The following is a 7,727-nucleotide window of genomic DNA, read 5'->3' on the forward strand; positions in this document are numbered from 1 at the left end:
TGCAGCTCAACGCATGTATCCAAAATTATCTTTTCCAGGCACTATACTGATACTGTAGTCACTACAAGTTACGCACGTTCCAGTTTGCCTGGGGGACATTTAAAACAAACCAGTCTACAACACAATAAAAATCACATGAAAATCAACCTCCCTCCTCATCTTTTCATATTTTTTTCTCCTCAATTTTTTAATGTGGATTTAGAATTTGATACTGAGCATAGCCGTGAAATTGCCCCCCCCCCAAATAGAAATGGTACAAGTTGTCAAATAAATGTTATCTACATAAATCCCCACAGATTTCAAAAACATTCTCAGAACACAGTTAACATCACAGTATATTGTAAGGTATCACATTTTTTATTACTCACCTTATTGATGGAACCTCAACCATATTTACTGTCCCTGGCTCAGACTCTCTCTCAAGCATCTACAGTAGGTGTTTTCATTCCCAAAACACAGGCTCTCTTGTGGTTCCAAGAGTCTGTAAGAGTAGAACAGGAGGTAGAGCATTCAGCTACCAGGCAGACAACTTCTGTGCATTTACGGTTAAACTTAAAACATTCCTTTTTGATAAAGCCTTGCTGGATCAGGTGAGTCCTGAACCATCCCTTAAGCTGCTATAGGTCTAGACTGCAGGGGAAACTCCCATCATCCACAGAGCACTTCTCCACTTCTCTCTGTCTCTCTGCCCCCCCCCCCCCCCCCACCCCACACTCATTTATTTTTTTAATAAATGTCAAAAACTATGTTATTGTTGTGTCTCTTTTCTCCCATAGTCCCCCTCTCTCTTTCTCTCTCTCATTGCAGATACCTCTGACTCCAGAACTGAAGGAGAACAACTATTATTATTATTAACAACAATACTTAATTAATTATTATATTAATTGTTGCTGCTATCATTGATAATCAATAACTTCTTTACACTGTTATTGTTTACATTTTAACTAGTAAGAGCTGATACCAGATGATCCAGGCAGATGATCGTCCACATTGAGCCTGGTTCTGCTAGAGGTTTCTCCCTGTAAGTGAAGGAGTTTTTACTCTTCACAGTCACCAAAGTCTGCTCATTGTGGGAACTGTTAGGTTTCTTTATATTAAACAAGATTTGAAGGTCTTGACCTTCTATGTAAAGTTCCTTGAGATAATGTATATTATGATTTGGCGCTATACAAATAAAATTGAATTGAATTGAATAGGTGATGGGATAATAATAACAATAATTAATTGAGCAGTAGTATTGCAATATATTCAGTAAACTGTACAGAAATAATATGTTTTTTTTCTTTCATGAACATATTTTCCATTTCATATTACGCACACACCAACCTTTAACTGTGGGCTGAGTTTCCTGAGCACATATACACATTCACCTATTTGCCCATGTACAACTGCTGCTATATATACTACCTGATGTTGTGTGTTTCTGTTTGCTTGTTTGTTTGTCCTCTCTTTGGAGTTAAATCTTGTGCTACTGCTGTAACATGTGAATTTCCCCACTGAGGGACAATAAAGGAAATCTAAATCTAAATCTAAATCTAACACACTGGTAAATATTAACCCTTACTATGAGGAACTCATACCTGAAAAAGGGAGTATTTGAATGAACGATACATGGACACAAACTTTTCTCAAATCATGTGCATTATGACTGAAGGGAGTAAGTGAGGTGTCTCTTAATGTTCCTCAAAAGCTACATGCTCCCTCTCCTGGATCCCTCTGGTAACTACACCTGCTCTTACTGCTGCTGGTGTTAGAATAACTTGTTGAACATAAAACACAAGAATACACAAAAATACTGTTCTCTAACTGCTGCAACTGACAGTAAACATTATAACCATAACATGAATATGCTCAAGTATTAGAATATGAGAAATTTAATGGTACTCTGCTACTTCAGCTAACTTGCGGGTAAAGCACAATATTCCTTGTGTCACAAAAAGCAACAAGTGTCAGAACCTGTCTGACTGCCTAATTCAACCAGGCACAACTTTTTTTCTTTCGCGCCTGCGGACACCAGGCCGAAATAGGTGGATGGGCTTTCTGTAAAGAAGGCTCCTGTCGTGGTTTCAAAGCTCTACGTGCTTTCTGGCATTTGCTGGAGGCCCGTCAAATTGCAATCTATAATGAAAGGGGAATCAGAAGTTAGTGTAAATCCCATTATCAATGCCTAGAATATGCTGGCCCCTCATTTCAGCCAAAAAAGCCTCAAACTGTTTGAAAGTTACACCGTTGCGATCATTAGGCCCCAGATCAACATTCTTCCCTCTCATACCCGTATGTACTCTGTACGGCTATCAAAATGGAGCCCGTAGAAATGGGCTTAATTGATACCAAAGGTCACAAAGGTCACCTGGGCCCTTCTGCGGTTTTGGTGAAAATCGGTAATGCAGGCTCAAAGAGCCCCTTGTGACCAGTGGGTCAAATTTGGGGCTCCTAGGCACCTGGGAAGGCCCCGAAAGGGATCGTAATTTCCCCAAAAATCTCCAGAACCAAGAGGCTGCGAACCCTGTTTAGGCCCCTGACCAGCTAGAGGGCTGAAATCCAAGTGACAACTCATGTAGCGTTGATAAGAAATTCCCTCAAGCATTCCAAGTTACCAGATATAATGAAATTCCCTACTGACAGTCCTAACATATCACATTCACAGTGACGTTACTCTGACCTTTAACTTCGAAGGGAATAAAATTCTTCATCTTTGAATTGAAGTTAATATTTTTACCAAGTTTGACGACATTCCCATGAGCTGATCTTTAGATATCAATTTAAGGAAAAATATTTACATGCTTTGTGAGAACACTGTGACATTTGGCTACCAAAATGAAACCCAAATTCATATGAATGTTTGTGCCAAATGTGAAAGAATTCCCTGAAGGCCTTTTGGATATATCGCATTTACAAGGCAAATAGTGTGCTTTGTGAGGTCCTAGTGACCTTGCCATTTGATCTTTGACAACTGAATTCTATTCAAGTCATCATTGAGTCCAAATGAATGTTTGTGCCACATGTAATGATATTTCCTTTGGACAATCCTGATAAATTGTATTCAAAACAATGCAAAGTCATGTGAGCTTGACCTTTTGAACTTTGACTAACATAACGTAGTTGTACATGAGATATTGCATTCACATGAATTGGCAAGACAGATGGATGGACAACCTGAAAACGTAATGCCTCTGGCCATACTGAATGTGAAAATAGTAAAGAAAGAAATATAGCAATACATGATAAATAATTTGTTCCATGTTCTTTTATTTTACATGGATGATTTCTTGACAAAACAAGCCAACTCTATAAATGTGAACTGAGTGTCAGAAATTAACATGACATTCATAGCATCTGCAAACAATTTTTCCCCACAAATTTCTGTAACTTTCTGAGAATCTACATCACAGTATATTGTAAAATATCATGTGTTTCAATACTCTCCTTATTGATGGAACCTCAGTGATGTCTACTGTCCCTGGCTCAGACACTCTCTCAAGCATCTACAGTACATGTCAAGAAAGGTAATGGTAACATTAAAATAACATTTGATATCTACAATTCAGTTGAACTATTATAGTTTCAGATATTTCTTTCTGTAAGTTCAATTCAGCATCTGCAGATGGACTCATTAGTACACGTCACCTGATTGACATGCACAAATGAGCAAAGAACATAGGAGAATCTGTGTTCTTATAACTCACAGCCCCCTCCCACTAAGCATGCAAAGGTATATATTACCCTTCTGTAGTTTCACTCAGTGGAAGAGACATCCTGTCCTTTTGTTAACATGTTCTGTGGATGACCCCCCCCCCCCCCCCCCCCCCGTGAGATCCCAGTTGTTTGATCCCAATCAGAGATACAACGAGATACCATAAAGTTGTGGTTTCTCGAGGCCATAAAACTCAAGTCTCTTAAGCCACCATCGTAAACATTAAAGTTGCCCTTTTAGATTAACAATTTGGTCAACCATTTGGTCAGTCCTCGACATACAGTACATGTCTGCTCATGCAATTATACATACACAAATGTAACATTTCCATTACAGTGCTAAAAGTGTTATAGCTGAGCAGGGATCAGTGAGGATGAGGTCGTATTTAAAGGGACCGCTTTGGTGAGAGAATGGGCTGTGATTGGTGAGTGACTGATGAGCACCCATGAACCTATCGTTAGCTGAGCACATGACTCCGTGTCCTGCATGAACTAACACAATGCTTCATTAGTCACTATTTAAGTTCAGGATTTCCACAATGACATTCTCACTTTAAACTTAATTTAAGGTATCTCGAATTGAGGCAAATTAAAGCTGACCTTGAATTATGATTAGTCACAATCAAATTGTCATATATCACAAATCATAAACTGGATTTATTTTCATAATTAATTATGGATAAAATTACAAGGCATGTTGCAGAAATCTGGAATGGATATCTATATCATTGAGCATTGTAACAAGTTACATTGTACAAGTACATGTTCTACTGATTAAGGGATCAGCCACTTGCTATCTGTAATACAAACAGCCATCATCAGGAACATCAGAGATATCATAGTTAATAATCATCCCAAGGTACTTATAGTTCTCTACAATGTCTACCACATATCCCTTGATGATAGTATTCTAAGAGTTTGAGGACTGATGCCTAAAACTCATGTCCTTGGTTTTTGTCACATTTAGTAGTAAAAATGCACAGTCACACCACTACAGATTCACAATCCACAATGGGACCATGGTTGTTCTCATCTGCATGGAGGAAACTGACTGTCACAAAGTCATCAGCAAATTTGAAAAGTAATCTGTTGTCATGCCAGCTGCGGCAGTCATCAGTATACACATTATAGAGGGGAGGTGAAAGGACACAGGAGGAGACCCTGTGGATGATGACAATGTGTCTTACATGCATTACTTTCTGCGTCAGTTGCCAGTTGCAGCTCGAGGCATGTATCCAAAATTATCTTTTCCAGGCACTATACTGATACTGTAGTCACTACAAGTTACGCACGTTCCATTTTGCCTGGGGGACATTTAAAACAAACCAGTCTACAACACAATAAAAATCACATGAAAATCAACCTCCCTCCTCATCTTTTCATATTTTTTTCTCCTCAATTTTTTAATGTGGATTTAGAATTTGATACTGAGCATAGCCGTGAAATTGCCCCCCCAAATAGAAATGGTACAAGTTGTCAAATAAATGTTATCTACATAAATCCCCACAGATTTCAAAAACATTCTCAGAACACAGTTAACATCACAGTATATTGTAAGGTATCACATTTTTTATTACTCACCTTATTGATGGAACCTCAACCATATTTACTGTCCCTGGCTCAGACTCTCTCTCAAGCATCTACAGTAGGTGTTTTCATTCCCAAAACACAGGCTCTCTTGTGGTTCCAAGAGTCTGTAAGAGTAGAACAGGAGGTAGAGCATTCAGCTACCAGGCAGACAACTTCTGTGCATTTACGGTTAAACTTAAAACATTCCTTTTTGATAAAGCCTTGCTGGATCAGGTGAGTCCTGAACCATCCCTTAAGCTGCTATAGGTCTAGACTGCAGGGGAAACTCCCATCATCCACAGAGCACTTCTCCACTTCTCTCTGTCTCTCTGCCCCCCCCCCCACCCCACACTCATTTATTTTTTTTAATAAATGTCAAAAACTATGTTATTGACGTGTCTCTTTTCTCCCATAGTCCCTCTCTCTCTTTCTCTCTCTCATTGCAGATACCTCTGACTCCAGAACTGAAGGAGAACAACTATTATTATTATTATTATTAACAACAATACTTAATTAATTATTATATTAATTGTTGCTGCTATCATTGATAATCAATAACTTCTTTACACTGTTATTGTTTACATTTTAACTAGTAAGAGCTGATACCAGATGATCCAGGCAGATGATCGTCCACATTGAGCCTGGTTCTGCTAGAGGTTTCTCCCTGTAAGTGAGGGAGTTTTTACTCTTCACAGTCACCAAAGTCTGCTCATTGTGGGAACTGTTATGTTTCTTTATATTAAACAAGATTTGAAGGTCTTGACCTTCTATGTAAAGTTCCTTGAGATAATGTATATTATGATTTGGCGCTATACAAATAAAATTGAATTCAATTGAATAGGTGATGGGATAATAATAACAATAATTAATTGAGCAGTAGTATTGCAATATATTCAGTAAACTGTACAGAAATAATATGTTTTTTTTCTTTCATGAACATATTTTCCATTTCATATTATGCACTTACCAACCTTTAACTGTGGGCTGAGTGTCATAAAATTAACAACACATTCATAGCATCTGCAAACAATACTATATAACAACATTCAAGCATACTATCTATATAACAACAGATCTTAACTGTGTTTGTTCTCAAGTGTGGGGTGTTTTATACATTTTTAATAACATTATACGGATCACATTATAGCGTGACATATTTCTGGTTGAGGACAGGAGGAAATTACTGCAGTAAAGTGTGAAAGATGGGTAAAGAAGAGTTGAAGTGGAGTATAAAATGACCGTGGTATTAATGATAAACTAATCACATGAGGGATCGTCTCAGTTGTTAATTTGGAAAAAGGGAAACTCTAATAAAGTTATTGCATTACCTGAAAGGTTTCACAATGTAACTTGATGCGAATCCCCTTGCGAGTCTGCTATTGATCCGAAAAGTCTGAATCTGTGAATGTCTTTCACACTTTCCTTCAGTCACTTTCCTCTTGTCAATCGTTCCTGCTTCAGCTCACCGGTCGTAGCCAGAGGTGTGTTCCATCCAGGGCCGAAGGTGATGTTGCTTACTGCGGGGTTAACCCCCTTCACTTCCACCAATTGGAAAACAACACACGGGAGCTCCGCATCATATCAACTCCTTACGCTATAATGTAATCCATATAACGTTATTAAAAATTAAAAAACAAAAAAGATCTTACCAGCCTATACACCTCTCCTACACAGGGGAAGACCACGCCTCCACGACACACACTTTCATCAGAAATGAAACTTATCTCTCTCTCTCTCACGTGTCTGTGTGTGTCGGGTCAGATCAAGGTGATCAGCGGGACCTTTCATGTGACACCTGCATTTAGAGACGCGGTCTTTCAGTCGCCTGCAAAGACCCCCTCCTTTGCGCTTACCGCTCTGAACGCTGTCTCTGTCCACGCGCACAGTATGGAAGCCCTTGATGGTGGTGTTTTCGTCGGGAACATCCTGGTGCAGCCATGTCTCCGTAAAGCATATTAAACTACACTCACGATACTCCTTCTGACTTTGGACCAGTGCAGTCAGCTCGTCCATCTTATTCCCCAGCGATCTCACGTTTCCCATGACAATGGAGGGAAGACTCGCCTTTTCCTCCGTAGTTTTTTGCGTCCTCTGCATCCCCTGTGTGTCCGTATCAAGATTTCAGCCGGAATATCATTGTCCGTGGTCACCGAAGGTCGCTTGCTCTCTCCAATTCCACGCAGGGAAAGACCGCGTCTCTAAATGCAGGAGTCACGTGAAAGGTCCCGCTGACCACCCTGATCTGACCCGACGCGCGCACACACACACACACACACACACACACACACACACACACACACACACACACACACGTGAGAGAGAGATAAGTTTCATTTGTGTGTGTCGTGGAGGCGTTGTCTTTCCCTGTGTGGCAGGAAAGGTGCAAAGGTAAGATCTTTCTTGTTTTAAATTTTTAATAACGTTATACGGCTAGAAGGCAGCAGGGGCAGACAGGTCCCTTTCAG

The 7,727-nt window shown here is 39.6% G+C and overlaps 1 long non-coding RNA gene across 1 annotated transcript; it reads right to left on the bottom strand.

Annotated features, from left to right (window-relative positions):
* Nucleotides 1–368: 368 nt before the first annotated feature.
* Nucleotides 369–7,508, bottom strand: LOC138411819 (uncharacterized). Its single transcript, XR_011244298.1, has 3 exons — nt 7,116–7,508; nt 5,275–5,387; nt 369–481 (listed from the first exon to the last, which is right to left on the bottom strand). It is a non-coding gene; the product is annotated as an uncharacterized lncRNA (long non-coding RNA).
* Between the last annotated feature and the right edge of the window lie 219 nt (nt 7,509–7,727).

The sequence above is a fragment of the Paralichthys olivaceus genome, chromosome 10 (assembly GCF_024713975.1).
Source record: "Paralichthys olivaceus isolate ysfri-2021 chromosome 10, ASM2471397v2, whole genome shotgun sequence".
Lineage (NCBI taxonomy): Eukaryota > Metazoa > Chordata > Actinopteri > Pleuronectiformes > Paralichthyidae > Paralichthys > Paralichthys olivaceus.